This window comes from Dama dama, chromosome 10 (assembly GCF_033118175.1).
Source record: "Dama dama isolate Ldn47 chromosome 10, ASM3311817v1, whole genome shotgun sequence".
Classification (NCBI taxonomy): Eukaryota; Metazoa; Chordata; class Mammalia; order Artiodactyla; family Cervidae; genus Dama; species Dama dama.
The window spans coordinates 9,886,085-9,900,821 of record NC_083690.1 but is presented as its reverse complement, the minus strand read 5'-3'; positions in this window follow the sequence as shown (position 1 = coordinate 9,900,821).

The following is a 14,737-nucleotide window of genomic DNA, read 5'->3' as shown; positions in this document are numbered from 1 at the left end:
GCTGACTGTGGATCAGATCATGAACTCCTTATTGCCAAATTCAGACTGAAATTGAAGAAAGTAGGAAAAACCACTAGACCATTAAGGCATCACCTAAATCAAATCCCTTACAATTATACATTGGAAGTGGGAAATAGATTTAAGGGACTAGATCTGATAGACAGAGTGCCTGATGAACTATGGGCAGAGGTTCATGACATTGTACAGGAGACAGGGATCAAGACCGTCCCCAAGAAAAAGAAAAGCAAAAAAGCAAAATGGCTGTCTGAGGAGGCCTTACAAATAGCTGTGAAAAGAAGGGAAGCAAAAAGCAAAGGAGAAAAGGAAAGATATTCCCATTTGAATGCAGAGTTCCAAAGAATAGCAATGAGAGATAAGAAAGCCTTCCTCAGTGATCAATGCAAAGTAATAGAGGAAAACAACAGAATGGGAAAGACTAGAGATCTCTTCAAGAAAATTAGAGATACCAAGGGAACATTGCATGCAAAGGTGGGTTTGATAAAGGACGGAAATGGTATGGACCTAACAGAAGCAGAAGATATTAAGAAGAGGTGGCAAGAATACACAGAAGAACTATACAAAAAAGATATTCACAACCCAGATAATCACGATGGTGTGATCACTCACCTAGAGCCAGACATCCTGGAATGTGAAGTCAAGTGGACCTTAGGAAGCATCACTATGAACAAAACTAGTGGAGGTGATGGAATTCCAGTTGAGCTATTTCAAATCCTGAAAGATGATGCTGTGAAAGTGCTGCACTCAATATGCCAGCAAATTTGGAAAACTCAGCAGTCACCACAAGACTGGAAAAGGTCAATTTTCATTCCAATCCCAAAGAAAGGCAATCCCAAATAATGCTCAAACTACCACACAATTTCACTCATCTCACATGCTAGTAAAGTAATGCTCAAAATTCTCCAAGCCAGGCTTCAGCAATATGTGAACCGTGAACTTCCAGATGTTCAAGCTGGTTTTAGAAAAGGCAGAGGAACCAGAGATCAAATTGCCAACATCCGCTGGGTCATCAAAAAAGCAAGGGAGTTCCAGAAAAAACATCTATTTCTGTTTTATTGACTATGCCAAAGCCTTTGACTGTGTGAATTACAAGAAACTGTGGAAAATTCTGAAAGAGGTGGGACTACCAGACCACCTGACCTGCCTCTTGAGAAACCTATATGCAGGTCAGAAAGCAACCATTAGAACTGGACATAGAACAACAGACTGGTTCCAAATAGGAAAAGGAGTACGTCAAGGCTGTACATTGTCACCCTGCTTATTTAACTTATATGCAGAGTACATCATGAGAAACACTGGGCTGGAAGAAGCACAAGCTGGAATCAAGATTACCAGGAGAAATATCAATAACCTCAGATATGCAGATGACACCACCCTTATGGCAGAAAGCAAAGAGGAACTAAAAAACCTCTTGATGAAAGAGAAATAGGAGAGTGAAAAAGTTGGCTTAAAGTTCAACATTCAGAAAACTAAGATCATGGCATCTGGTCCCATCACTTCATGGGAAACAGATGGGGAAACAGTGGAAACAGTGGCTGACTTTATTTTTTGGGGCTTCAAAATCACTGCAGATGATGATTGCAGCCATGCAATTAAAAGACACTTACTCCTTGGAAGGAAAGTTATAACCAACCTAGATAGCATATTTAAAAGCAGAGACATTCCTCTGCCAACAAAGTTTCGTCTAGTCAAGGCCATGGTTTTTCCAGTGGTCATGTATGAATGTGAGATTTAGACTGTGAAGAAGGCTGATCACTGAAGAATTGATGCTTTTGAACTGTGGTGTTGGAGAAGACTCTTGAGAATCCCTTGGACTGCAAGGAGATCCAACCAGTTCATCCTAAAGGAGATCAATCCTAGGTGTTCATTGGAAGGACTGGTGTTGAAGCTGAAACTCCAGTACTTTGGCCCCCTGATGCAAAGAGTTGACTCATTGGAAAAGACCCTGATGCTGGGAGGGATTGGGGGCAGGAGGAGGAGGGGACAACAGAGGATGAGATGGCTGGATGGCATCACCGACTCGATGGACATGAGTTTGAGTAAACTCCAGGAGTTTGTGATGGACAGGGAGGCGTGGCAAGCTGCAATTCATGGGGTTGCAAACAGTCGGACAGGAATGAGCAACTGAACTGAACTGAACTGAATCTGTTTGAAGTTTATCCACATTGTAACAAATATCAGTACTTCACTGTTTATACTCCCCACTCACAATTTTTGCCACATCTAAGCATCACCTATACTATTCTTTACTTACTATTTTCTATAAAATCACTGTTTTTAAAAAAGCAGTATTGAAAGAAAACTTGACATTAATACGAGGAATGGAAAACCAATACCACTTACACTAATGGAAAGGAACTGGAAAATAAAATAAAATGTTGTGGATTCTATCTCCATAAAAACCAAACAATCAATCAAATGTTATTTAATTCTAGTTGGTTACCAACCACTGTGAGGTTTAAGACTGAGACGTGATTTCAGTGTGTTAAAGGAGAGACTAATAAGTGTCATTTGGACCTGATTTATTTATTTGCTTTTTGGGTGAAGCAGAAAAGAATAAATTTAATGCTTTGCCAGTCGATGGGAGACACAGCAGGCTCCTGTCTCAAAAATCCATATGTCCCCTGGACCTGATTTAGATGACAAGAACATCGGACCCAGTGTTCCAGCTAGATGAAACTTTCAGGGAGGTAGGTAGAATTTGGGGAGAGAGTGTCTGTTTTGCATGTGGGAAGAATACAGATAATTCATGGGTAGAAGGTGGGCTGTGGTGGGTTTTAAGACGTGTCCACATATTTTTTGTCACTTACCATATGGGAATATCACCTAATTCTTCTATTTTTGGATATGAGCTGGGCTCTAATGAAGAGAACATAGCAGAAGTGACGCTGCATGACCTCTGAAGCGAGGTCACAAAAATGACGTGGCTTCCACTCCATTTCCTCTCTTGGGAAGTTCGTCCTCGTAACTGAGCAACCATGTTGGGAGGAAGCCCAACTCACACTGGAGAGGCTACGTGTAGGTATCCCGGTTGCCTTCCCTAGGGTCCTAGCCAATAGCCCAGTACCCACCACCCGATAGGGGGATGAACCTTTAGATGATTTCTGCCCCAGCCTTTGAGCCATCACAGCTGATGCTGTGTCGACAAGCACTCCAAGGAGGAGTGTCTACAAGCTGTCCCCACCGGTGGTGGTTTAGTCGCTGAGTCATGTACGGCTCTTTCAACCCCATGGACTGTAGCCCACCAAGCTCCTCTGTCCATAGGATTTTTCCAGGCAAGAATACTGGAGTGCATTGCCATGTCTTTCTCCAAGCCCTGCCCAAATTCCCAGACTGGTGAACAAAATAAGTGTTGTTTTAAGCCATAAAATAGAAGTGAGACAAGTAGGCACTTCCCCCTAATCTCAAAGGGAGAGATGTTAATGAGCCATTAGCACTAAACTGAGGATATCTCATTGAAGTGTAAAAAGGATGGCAAGATCATTGAAATAACTTTCTCATTCTGTGAGTCTATTATTTAATGCTCACCTGCATACCTCTTTTTTGCACATGCTGTTCCCTGGGTTAGAGGCACACTGTTCCTTATACTTCCTGACATAAAGTTTACTTCTCCTTTACGCTTGCCTAAGTCTTGTCTCCTTCAAGTTTACTGGATTACCTAATCCTGCTTTGAGCATCCCTAACTCTCCAAACAGGCTTCCCTGGTAGCTCAGCTGGTAAAGAGTCCACCTGCAATGCAGGAGACCCTGGTTTGATTCCTGGATTGGGAAGATCCACTGGAAAAGGGATAAGCTACCCATTCCAGTATTCTTGGACTTTCCTGGTGGCTCAGCTAGTAAAGAACCCACCTGCAATGCAGGAGACCTGGGTTCGATCCCCAGGTTGGGAAGATCCCCTGGAGAAAGGAAAGCCTACCCATTCCAGTATTCTGGCCTGGAGAATTTCATGGACTAGACAGTCCATGGGGTCACAAAGAGTCAGACACGACTGAGCAACCTTCACTTTCAACTCTCCAAACCCTTAACTTAGGATGCCATACTGCGAATATCCTGTGTTAATAATACCTTACTGGTCTTCCAACTCCTTAGGGACCAGAGCCCTCTCCATCTCTAGGACATCTCCCAGTCTCAATTTATCTTTGCTGCCTGAATGACCTTGAAAGGAACCTATCAAACACCAATGGTTTTAAATTGGAGATGGTTGTAAAGGCCATGCCTTCGGTAAACCTAGCTCATGCCACCACTTGTATAATAGCTGTGTTTGTTCATTTTGTCTCTGCTTCCTTTTGAAATGCCCTCTCAACTTTGTGATCCTTGACTTGGGAGAATCACCTGGAGGAGGGCATGACAACCCACTCCAGTATTCTTGCCTGGAGCATCCATGAACAGGGGTGCCTGGTGGGCTACAGTCCATAGGGTCACACTGAGTAGGACACAACTGAAGCGACTTAGCAGGCACATGCCCACCCAACTTTGTAAACATCCCAGCAAGGTGATTTTGCAAGCACGCTCATAGCCCACACACCTGAAACCAGCAGCTCAGACAAGATCTTCTGCCACCTCCTGTTTTCCCTCTTCACTCTAATTCATGGTTTTCAATAGCAGAAATAGCAAGTGCCCCATCCTAGGCTTTGTTCTCTCAAATGGGAGCACTCTTAGGGAAGTTTGGAGCGGTGCTGAGAAGAGAAGGCAAGAATGTACTGTGTGTTGATGGGAAGAGGGAGCAGGGGAGAGGGAGCCTAGCTTTGCAGTCTGGGGCCAAACACCCCAGTGGTCCACGGGATGACATCCCCTCCAGCCTGCTCTGGGATATTATTCCTGGAACTGCCCCATTTTTTTCCCCCTTGCATCACAAAATCATCCCTCTGCACTTTTCATTCCCATCAGAATACAAACTTGCTACAATATTTCCCAGCTTAAGAAAAATCAACCCTGATCTGTCTCTTTTGGTGTGTGTTGTTGTGTGTGTGTGCTCAGTCGCATCTGATTCTTTGGGACCCCGTGGACCGTAGCCTGCCAGGCTCCTCTGTCTATGGAATTCTCCAGGCAAGAATACTGGAGTGGGTGGCCATTTCCTTCTCCTGGGGATCTTCCCGACCTAGAGATCCAATCCATGTCTCCTGCATTGGCAGGCGGATTCTTTACCACTGTGTCACCTAGGAAGCTCTCTCTTTTACCACAAACCTTTAAAAAGAATCATCTCCACACATTACTATACATAAAATAGGTAACTAATGAGAATCTGCTGCATAGCACAGGGAACTCTACTTAATACTTTGTCATGATCTATATGGGAAAAGAATCTTTTTAACTGATTCACTTTGATAACTCATTCACTTTGCTGCATACCTGAAACTAACACAGCTTTGTAAATCAACTACACTTCAATTAAAAAAATTTGTTTAAAAAGAGTCTATTTAACTTTCTGCCCATTCTCTCCTGCTTTCCTGCCCACCTTCACCTCACGCTACTCCTGCCAAGGTCATCAATGATACCTCATGTGCCATAGCCATGTAAATCCTCAGTTTTGATCAAAAGCAGTTTAGCAGTATTGTTTGGTGCAATTAATTGTTCCCTTCTTGAAATCCCTTCTTTGCTTGGCCTCCATCCTGATTTTCTTGGTACCTTCCTGCCCACTCACTACGCCTTCTAAATTTTCCCTGGTCCTTATGCCCTGTACTCTAGGGTGGGGGGCTTTAGGCTCTCCTCTAACTCATTCTCTTTTTGATACTCCCAATCCCTAGTGGTTTCAACCATCCCACAGGATTTACTACCGTCTCTATGACAACGCCTCCCACATTTCTATCTCCAGCCTCATCCTCTTTCCATACCCAGTTGCCCTTTCATGACTCCTCTTGGGTGTTGAACAAGCATCTGTGACTTAACAGACACAAACCTGAACTCTGGACTTCACCCTGCTCAGAAGCTGCTTTGGCTGACATCTCTGTAAGTGACAACTTCTAGCGGTCCAGGCAAAAAACATCAGAGGCGTCCTCGACCCCTCCCTTTCTCTCACGACACACAGGCGGAAAAGCAAGCAGGTGTTTTGCTCAGCACAGGAGCAAAATAGGCCAGATCTTGGCTGCCACACACACACGCGCCAAGTCAAGCCCTGGCGGAGCTGGCTGCACGCCTCTGCCACCAACACCACCCAGCTTCTGGCACAGGGTTAGCGATGAGTGATGAAGGGGACAGAAATACTTCCTGGGGAAAAAGGAGGTTGGCGTTTCTGGGGCAGAGCATCAAGGCTCTGGCAAGGAAAGCAGAAAGGAAACTTCGTTCTCCCTCTGGGTCAAGACTGACAATAGATATTTGTCCAGTTGCAAGAGTCAAGGCCTGATGACAGATCAGAGTAACCCCCGATGACAGATGTGGTTTGAAGGCAGGGGCGGGGGGACCCAGTGGATCTGAGAGATGAGGACTAGATTTGGAGCCCTGAGCCCCGGCAGTGAGTCCTGACCAGGCCTCGGATTTTGTTTGACACTAAGGTACTCACTTGGTCTTCCAGATCTGCCACTTGTGGTCAGGCTAGTTTCTCCATCTCTGAGGTCCTCTTTCTTCATCTGTGAAATGAGATCACACCTCATAGGGCTGTTGGGCAGGCTGATAAAAATAACATCTTCTGCACAAAGGTACATAGTGTGGTCGGTTCCTGGCATATTGTAGGCATGCTTTTTCAGAGTTTCCAACCCATTTCTAAGAAATGGGGGGTCATCGCAACTACTCTCCTAGAAGTTGCTATGTGTGCATGTGTGCTAAGTTGCTTTAGTCAGGTCTAACTCTGTGTGACCCCACAGACTGTAGCCTGCCAGGCTCCTCTATTCATGGGATTCTCCAGGCAATAATACTGGAGTGGGTTGCCATGCCCTTCTCTAGGGGATCTTCCCAACCCAGGGATCGAACCCAAGTCTCCTGCATTGCAGGCGGATTCTTTACCAGCTGAGCCACCAGGGAAGCCCAAGATACTGCAGTGGGTAGCTGTTCCCTTCTCCAGGGGATCTTCCCAACTCAGGGATCAAACCCAGGTCTCCTGCATTGCAGGTGGATTCTTGACCAGCTGAGCTACCAGGGAAGCCCTTTATGATGTAAGGTGTCATTTTATTACTCTGTTATCAACTCCAGTGTTCTAAGCTGCAAAGAAGAATCTTTGTTCATACAAACTGTATCTTATTCACATCACTCTCTATTGTTCAAGTCTGTTGTGTGTATTCTGTCTTGCCAACAAGACCATAAGCCCCACAGTCGGCAGGGACCACCTCTGTGTGCGTTCGTTCTTGTCATCCCAATGCTTGCTGTTCAGTAAACAGTAAGAAAGGAAGAACTCTCTGGTGCCTTGAAGGTTTCTTTATTCTACCCCTTTTTACATGTTCAGTTTCATGAGGAGTCTCAACTTCCTGCCCCCAAAGAGCCCCCAGGTTAGGAACAGAGACAGACTTATCCGGCCCCTGCTGGGAGTTGGTATCTGTGCTCATATCTGCACTTCCTCTAAGGAAAGCCCCTAGACTTCTCTTCAGGCAACTCCTCTTCCTCATTCTCAGACCACATGACTAGGAGGCAGAGAAGGACTCACCCAAGAACTAGCTAATCAGTATATTTTTCTTCCAAACACAGTGATTGGTTTAGGGACCATCATGTGATTCATGTCTGACCAAAGAGATGCAGCCTTGAGGTTTTGACTTCATCTGTCAAGTAAGTGAAGTTTTTTGTGTTGGGACTATGAGCAGAGTTGAAGCTGAAACTCTAGTACTTTGGCCACCTGATGGGAAGAGCTGACTCATTTGAAAAGATCCTGATGCTGGGAAAGATTGAAGGCAGGAGGAGAAGGGGACAACAAAGGATGAGATGGTTGGATGTCATCACTGACTCAGTGGAGATGAGTTTGAGTAAACTCTGGGCGTTGGTGATGGACAGGGAGGCCTGGTGTGCTGTGGTCCATGGGGTCTCGAAGAGTTGGACATGACTGAGTGACTGAACTGAATTGAACTGTGAGCAGAGTTGGAGAAAAGAAATTCTGATGAACCTCTAATGACATCCTTTCAGTCTCTACCTCAAGCTGTGTCTGAAGTCCCCAGACAGTTCAGTTACAGAAGCCTGTGAATTCAAATTCCCTGTCTTAGCTTAAACTGCATTGAGTAGGGTTCCAATCACTTGCAACTGATAGAGTGCTGACTAATTTCTAGTTAGGATATACAGTGGTTAATGGCACTGCAGGTGGCAAGAACAAAGTGATGTAGGAGTGACTAATTGTGTTTGAGAGCACAGGTGACAATCGCCCTTGAAAGGGCAGAGTTTCAACCAGACAAGCTCACCCTGAGGTTCTCTTCCTGCAACTGAGGTTCTGAATAGTTTACTGAATAGTTCACACACAGGGTGTAAACTCCCCATGTTCTGATTTGATATGTACACAATACTGAAGAAGAGCAAGATAAAGAAATGACAGCCTTCTGGGGAGCAATATCATTTTAAATGTAAAACTGCTGAGTGTTGACAGCGGGAGTATGCAAATTATATATAAGCTGTATGCATATTTAACTTGCAAATCCCTTGTGACCTTCCTACACTGTCTTCCACACACCTGCTTTGAGGCCCCAGGGGGAAATCCTGGCGGGAACTTTCCATCAACAAGTATTTATTTAATAAGCTCTTATTCTTGCAGCAAGGTGTTCTGACTACAAGACTTGGTCTCTGCCCTCGAGGAGTTGGCAAATGAGCCGGGGAGAAGGGAGGAGCCACAAGAGACAATTAGTGCATAATAGAAGACAAGATGTAATTAAGTGCTAAATGTTGGGCTGTGGACTGGAAGCAATTGGGTGAAGTTACAAAGAGGCCAATTTCAGCTCAGTGCAAAGAACTTTCTGGTGGATGGACTTGCTCCTTAAAGATAGGGCAAATTGGTGGTAGCACATCAAAAACAATAATAACAGTAATAGGAATAATAATAATCTGCATGCCAATGCTGGAGACATGGGTTCGATCCCTGGTCCAGGAAGATCCCATATGCCAAGGAGCAATTAAGCCTTTGAACTGCAACTAGAGGGTAGCCCCCACTTACTATAAATAGAGAAAAGCCTGAGCAACAATGAAGACCCAGCACAGCCAGAAATAAATTATTTTTTAAAAAGACTTCCACAGTAATGTCACAGTGGCTTTATTTCCTTTTTAAATTTATTTTTATTGAAGTATAGTCAATTTACAATGTTGTGTTAATTTCTGCTGTACAGTTAAGTGATTCAGTTACACAAATATATATTTTCTTTTTATATTCATTTCCATTATGGTTTATCATAAGACATTGCATGTATTCTCCTATGCTATACAATACAGCCTTGCCATTTATCCATTCTATATATAAAAGCTTACATCTGCTAACCCCCACCTCCCACTCTATCCTTGCCCCATTCCCAACCCCCTTCCCCTTGGAAACCACCAGTCCACCCAAATGTCCACTGACAGGAGAATGAATGGAGAAGAAAAATAAATTGTGATGTGTTCACATAATGGGATACTGAAAGTGAAAAGTGAAGTCACTCAGTCGTGTCCAACTCTTTGTGACCCCATGGACTGTAGCCTACCAGGTTTCTCCCGCCACGAGATTCTCCAGGCAAGAATACTGGAGTGGGTTGCCATTTCCTTCTCCAAATGGGATACTAGGTAGCAACAAAAAAAAGAACAAAATACTGATTCATGCAACAACAGCGATGAATCTCAGGGGTAGTGTTGAGTGAAAGAAGCCAGACACAGAACAATACATACCATTTGGTTCCATCTATACTAACTTTCAGGCAGAATTAACCCGTGATGATAGAGGTCAGAACAGTTTTACCTCTAAGGAGGCATTATCCAAGGAGGAGCATAAGGGACCCAGCTGGAAGCTGGGAACATTTTACATCCCAATCTGGATTTTGGCTGCACATTGTATTTTATGTAAATTTTCCCCAAGTGTAATGTTTCAGAGTCTGTTTGATAGGATGAAAAATTTTGGAAAAGGTAGAAATGATGGTGGTACAACATCACAATGGCAATTTAATGGCAGTGACATCTACAATTTAAAATAATGAAGACGAGAAATTCAAGATGTATATATTTTCCTACAACAAAAAATTTCCAAAAAATTAATCAAACTGTCTGCTTAAGATGTGTGCCCTTTACTGTATGTTATGTCTTTACACATAAATAGGAAAAACAAAACCTGTCAAGGACTATTTCACAGTGTCTAGATGATACAGCTGTGATGGGCACATTTCTTTTCTTCTGTTTTTCTTTAGGAAAACACACCTTCAATGTTATGTCGTGGCTTCTGTGACTGAACACAGGTAGGGAGGTCTGGTTCACTTCCTTCTCCATTCTCCTTCACCAGGGATTCTTTCTCTTTTTTAATCTCTTTTGTTTAACGTTCAGTGAATCATCTTCCTCTGTTGTCTGGGTGAAGGTTTGGCAGCATTATATGAAGGAAGGTATCATTGGACTCGAGGAAGATCTGAAAATCTGTTGTACAGACGAATCCTTTCCCTCCAACACATAACCCTCCCCTACCCCCAACGCATTTTTGGTTGGCTGACTGGAGAAGATGTTTATAAAAAGGGCACAATTTACATGGCAGGTGCCTTTGTTCCATGCAAATAAAAACAGCGGAGAAAACAGACATATAATTACTTGGGCTTTTTTGGTGCTTGAATGTTACTACTGCTGAAATTAAGTAAAGAACATGCCACAGAATTGTACTCTGAGTGTGGGGGGTGATTCACGTTCAGCTGGTAGAGATGTGGGTTTTGAGGGGCATGTGGAAAGTGGACTTGACTATTTTTTAACTAGAAAAAAAAAGATTAAATAGAAATAAATAGAAAAAAAAGGATTAACCCCCTTTATACCTAGATGGACTTCCCTGGTAGCCCAGCTGGTAAAGAATCTGCCTGCAATGCAGAAGACCCCAGTTCGATTCCTGGGTGGGGAAGATCCCCTAGAGTAGGGGTAGGCTACCCACTCCAGTATTCTTGGGCTTCCCTAGTGGCTCAGTCAGTAAAGAATCTGCCTGCAATTGCCGGAGACCTGGGTTCGATCCCTGGGTTGGGAAGATACCCTGGAGGAGGGCATGGCAACTCATTCCAGTGTTCTTGCCTGGAGAATCCTCATAGACAGAGGAGCCTGGTGGGCTGCAGTCCATAGGGTCACAAAGAGTCACACATGACTGGCAATTAAGCACGCAGCAAACTGATGCCTAGACAGCATATTAAAAAGCAGAGGCATCATTTTGCAGTCAAATGTCTGTCTAGTCAAAGTCAGTAGTTATATACGGACGTGCGAGTTGGACCACAAAGAAGGCCGAGTGCTGAAGAATTGAGGCTTTGGAACTGTGGTGCTGGAGAAGACTCTTGAGAGTTCCTTGGACATCAAGGAGATCAAACCAGTCAATCCTAAAGGAAATCAACCCTGAATATTCATTGGAAGGACTGACACTGAAACTAAAGCTCCAATACTTTGGCCACCTGATGAGAAGAGCTGACTCATTGGAAAAGACCCCAATGCTGGGAAAGATTGAGGGCAGGAGGAGAAGGGGGTGACAGAGGATGAGGTGGTTGGATGGCATCACTGACTCAATGGACATGAGTTTGGGCAGACTCCAGGAGATAGTGGAGGACAGGAAAGCCTGGCTTGCTGCAGTTCATGGGGTCACAAAGAGTCGGGCACGACTGAGCAACTGAACAACAATCCCTTGATAACACATGGGTGAGTGGGTCCTTTGTATCTTCCCTTGCAGTAATCCTCCCAGGACCACTCTTTGTGAGTCCCACCCCCTCTCACTAGGATAAGATTGAAGATGTTTAATTCTCTTCTCTTCTTCTGCTTGTGTCAGTTTGGGTTCTCTGAGAAGCAGATGTCAAGATAGAATTAGATGTGCAAGAGATTTATTGACAGGGCAGGGGATGCCTGTGAAGCATAAAGGGAAAAGGAACAGGAGTTGATGGGAAGAGACTTCAGACCACGATGTGACTCTGAGGCCTGTGGGAGGAGAGAGGGAAGGAAGGAGGGGTGGGGAGGGAGACCCTCAGCCTGCTGCATGGCTTGGAGAAGGTCTCGCCCAGCCAGTGGAGATGATGTCTATTGGCAGAACCTTGTGATGGGCAGGAGGGGAGGGATACTGGTACCCCGGCCTTGCTTGGTCATTGGCTGAGCACAGCCCAGGAGACCGCAGCCTCACCATGAGCACTGGGGGGAGGGGGGGATCCAAAGGTCAAGCTGGAGGTCATGAACCAACCTTGCTTCTCACAGCAGGGTCTCCTACCAGGAGATGTGAACAGGGCATCTCATTCCAACCCCTCTCCCACACCACCACTGCCCCATATTTTATGATACCAAAACTATTTGTAATCTCTCCCTTAAGTTCCAGTTTAGGGGAGCAGAAAAGCAGGGATCCAGAGAGACAAAGAGCAAAAGAGACTGAATCAGAAAAGCTTTAAAGCAGAGAGTGAGAGCAAGCAAACAAGAGAATGAGTGATTTCAGCACAACTCACATTTAGTGTGTGACTTGGAAAAATAAACTTACATGTCAAAGCCTACTGTTAAATGAAATCGCATGTGGTGGAAGCATAAGGTGTTCAAGGTGTTGAACTTCTGAAAGTCCTACTTTATTGACTGTGCCTCTTTCTCTAACCCTAAGTCATCTCTGCCCAGGAAGACCAGCACATGCAAAGGCCCTGTGCTAGAAGGAAGGATGCAAAATCACGTTGAAAAGGGCAGCCTGGACTAAAGAAGAATGTTTCTCCTTCTGCCTGTGAGCCCTGGGGAGGAGTTCGTCTTTATCCTGAGATTGGTGGAAGACTCTAGAAGGTTTTGAGCAGCAACAGGCTGTGATGGAGCATTTTTAAGGCTTCTCAGCCATTGAAAGCTGCATGAAGAAAAGATTGGAAGGCATGGGCTTGGGAGACCAGTGACAGCATCCCAGATGAAAGTCAATGATGGGACCCACTACTTGCACTTTAATGACTTAAAAAAAAAAGGCTGCCCTGGTGGTTCAGTGGTTAAGAATTCGTCTTGCAATGTGGAGTACATGGGTTTGATGCCTGGTTGGGGTGTAAGATGCCACATGCTCGGGACAACTAAGCCCACATGTGTCAACTACTGAGCCTGAACACCACAACTAGAGAGCCCATGTGCTGCAACTAAGACATGATGCAGCCAAATAGATAAATATTAAAAAAAAAAACAAAAACCCCAGTCTTTCTCTCCCTCCTGCCCTACAAACAGGCTGCAGTGAGCATGGCTTCTGCTCGGAACAAAGCCCGCAGTTGTCTCTCTGCACAGGAGCCAGCCCTGGACAAGCAGAGGACAGTAAATGTCAGAATCTGACAATCTGCAAAGACAGTAAATCCCCAGCCCCAGAACTAGCTGCAGCTCCATATGCGAGAAGACAGGAGAGTAATTTTCTTTAACCCGGAGCAGACATGAAACGTGAGGGCAAATCTCAGCACAAGTACTTGGCAACTGAGATCAGGTATGTATAAGGAGGAGGAGAGAAGCGGTCATGACTGAGGGACAGCTCTGGGCTCCATATGTGTGTTCATTTCATCCTCTCATCAATCATGCAAGGAAGCTCTTATTCTCCCATTTCACAGGTGAGTTAACTGAGGCCCAGGGCGCTGAATGTTTTGACCAAGAGGAGGAGCAGTTATGGCCAGGACTGCCTTGTCATCGATTTCTGAGTCTGATTTCTATCCTTAGCCCCAGTGCTAGACAAATCCTTTCACAAGTGTGGAGCTCCAGAGAAAGTCCCTTTCCCGTGATCAAAGCATAGGACTCAGACTTCCCTGGTGGTCCAGTGGCTAAGACTCCAAGATCTCAATGCTGGGGGCCCGGGTTCGATTCCTGGTCAGGGAACTAGATCCCACATGTCTCAGCTCAAGATCCTGTGTGCCACAACTAAGATGAGATGCAGCCAAATAAATATTAAAAACAAACAAGCAAACACAAAACACAAGTCTCTCTGACTCCATGCAGTCACACCCACCATACACAAGTGCCTGAGTTAGGCGTCATCTCATTTAATCCACATCAAGATGCTTTGACAGTCCTCGCAGTGGGTGGGGCAGGTCAGTCGGCCCCCAGTGATTGGCTCCCCACTTCCTCGCTTCCTGGATTGTCACCCAAGCCTGGCATGCCCGGCTGCTTGTGTTGGCTCGGGCTTCCCTTCCAGTTCAGACAGTAAAGAATCTGCCTGCAATGCAGGAAACCTGGGTTCGATTCCTGGGTCAGGTAGATCCCCTGGAGAAGGGGATGGCAACCCACTCCAGTATTCTTGCCTGGAGAATCCTATGGACAGAGGAGCCTCGTTGCAAAGAGTCGAACACAATTGAGCAAGTAACATTTCACTTCTTCTCAAGATGCCTTAATGGAGGCTCTGAGATTATTGCTCCATTTAACAGATGAAGAAATGGTTCACAGAGGTAAAGTTACGGGAGAACAAAGCTGCTAAGTACAGATTTGAGCCAGTGCTGCCTTATCCAGTGGTAAAGAAGCCACCTGCCATTGTAGGGATGCAGGAGACGGGTTCAGTCCCTGGGTTGGAAAGATCCCCTGGAGAAGGAAATGGCAACCCACTCCAGTATTCTTGCCTGGAGAATTCCATGGACAGGGAAGCCTGGTGGGCTACAGTCCATGGGGTTGCAAAGAGTCAGACTCAACTGAATACATATGCATCTGTCTTATTCTATCCAGGCTAAGATCAG